Here is a 2,387-nt window from a genome sequence, read left to right as displayed (position 1 = left end):
TCTGAAAACATTACAGGATGGAATAGGAGAAACCCTAGGTCTCCTTGGCTCAGGTCGAAATTTTCTGAATAGAGACCCGGAAGCACAACAAATCAAAGAAAGGTTGGACAAATGGGATTGCATAAGATTGCAGAGCTTCTGCAGGGCAAATGACATAGCTGGCAAGATCAATAGAAAGCCCACCGATTGGGAGAAGATCTTTACTAGCCATACAACGGACAAGGGTCTCATATCTAAAATATACTTGGAACTCAAAAAATTAAACCACCCAACAACAAATCCTCAAAGAAACAACTGCCCAATAAATAAGTGGGCAAAAGACTTAAAGAGAAGCTTCTCTGAAGAAGAAAGAAGGATGGCCAATAGACACATGAAGAAATGTTCAACATCCCTAGCCATAAAAGAAATGCAAATCAAAACAACATTGAGATATCACCTCACTCCAGTTAGAACAGCAAAAATCAAGAACTCTAATAACAACAGATGCTGGAGGGGATGTGGACAGAAAGGAACCTTACTTCATTGTTGGTGGGAATGTAAACTTGTTCAACCACTTTGGAAAGCAGTATGGAGGTTCCTCAAAAGACTTCACATAGATCTCCCCTATGATCCAGCAATCCCACTTTTGGGCATTTACCCAAATGTTTACAAACAAGACCACACTAAAGCTACCAGCACAACTATGTTTATTGCAGCACTATTTACCATAGCTAAGATATGGAACCAACCCAGATGCCCCTCAGTAGATGAATGGATCAAGAAAATGTGGTATATATACACAATGGAATTCTATGCCTCCATCAGAAAGAATGACATTTCCCCATTTGTTAGGAAATGGAAAGGTTTGGAAAAAATTATATTAAGTGAAGTAAGCCAGGCCCAAAGAAGCATAGGTCCCATGGTTTCCCTTATTTGCAATATCTAGTATAGGTATGAGTCAAGCGGAAAAGGCCAGATAATGTGATGTTAGGAAAATGAACCCTTAAATATGTATTTTAATGTTTTTGTTTCTTTCATGCATGTGTTTCTAATGCATTTATAAGATTATTTCTTTGTTGCTTTGTATGTCCCTCCCCCACAGTGTAACCCCCGCTTTCACTATATTTGATGTCAGTATAACACGTGGAGGAGATGGGGACAAACAAGTCGTTTAAGGATTCAGGGGGACCTGTTGCAACAATGAGAAGTACAAAATGTCATGTCAAAACCAGCTTTACAATTTCGGTGTGGGGGGGGAGGGGGGTATAATTGGGTGGGGGGAGGGGGGTAAAATTGGGTGGGGGGAGGGGGGAGGCGGGGAAGGGAAGTGAAGGGTAAACAAAGGAGGAGGCTGCAATGCTTGGTAAGAAATGTATGCATTATCCTGCCCATGTAATTGTAGCCCCTCTGTACAGTATGTTCTCAAATAAAATAAAATACAATTAAAAAAAAAAAAAAAAACAATAGGGTACGTCCTTTATAAATTACGTATATATATTATATATATATATATATGTGTGTGTGTGTATATATATGTGTGTGTGTGTGTGTATATATATATATATTATATTATATTATATAGATATATATATAGATATATAGATATATTTAACTTTTTTTGTCAGTCGTGGGGCCTGAACTCTGGGTCTGGGCACTGTCCCTCAGCTCTTCAGCTCAAGGCTAGTACTCTACCACTTGAGCCACAGCAACACTTCTGGCTTTTTCTGCTTATGTGGTGCTGAGGAATTGAACCCAGGGCCTCATGCGTGCAAGGCAAGCACTCTACCACTGAGCCACCTTACCAGCCTTAAGTATATTTTTAACAGTAAGATTCAACTAACACCTATGTTTACCTAAGAGAAACAATGTTCACACCAAAATTGTAATGTTTTTATTTATAGATTTTTATATGTATTATTTTAATGTTATAATTGAAATGAAAATCAAGAAGCTGCAAAAGCATTCAACTTTTTAATGAGTATGAAGCAATGAAGGCATCTACTAGATTAAAGCTGTCTTGCTCTGTTACACACAAGGGTCATCAATGGTGAGATTACTGTGATGTGTATCTGCTGTCTGGAATTTTTTCAGTTTAAAAACAAATTTAAGGGAACTTGGCTATTGCTGACTCTTAGTCAGGAAACAGTGGGGGAACCATCTGCAGGTGCCTTAAATCGCTACCCACAGGTTTATAGAAACAAGCCTCCCAGGTGGTGTTGCCGCTTGCTCTTGTGAGGACATCCCCATTTTAGGGTGTTTGGATACACTCCTTCTCTTGCTGGATAGTGTCCTTTGAGGGAAGGGTGTTTTTTTCCTCAGTATTAGTTTTCTTCAATTTTGATCAGTCAAACTTCTCCACTTCAGACATGTCTAGTTTATCACTCATCTTGAGTAGGAGGCTGGAGGCC

At 39.1% G+C, this 2,387-nt stretch overlaps 1 pseudogene; it reads right to left on the bottom strand.

The window, feature by feature from the left end:
* Positions 1-1,983: 1,983 nt before the first annotated feature.
* LOC138804569 (thymosin beta-15A pseudogene) lies at positions 1,984-2,365 on the bottom strand (annotated as a pseudogene).
* Positions 2,366-2,387: the final 22 nt, after the last annotated feature.

The sequence above is a fragment of the Dipodomys merriami genome, unplaced genomic scaffold (genome assembly GCF_024711535.1).
Source record: "Dipodomys merriami isolate MVZ:Mamm:240054 unplaced genomic scaffold, mDipMer1.0.p SCAF_37, whole genome shotgun sequence".
In the NCBI taxonomy this organism is placed as follows: Eukaryota; Metazoa; Chordata; class Mammalia; order Rodentia; family Heteromyidae; genus Dipodomys; species Dipodomys merriami.
This window is presented reverse-complemented; position numbering and strand designations above follow the sequence as displayed.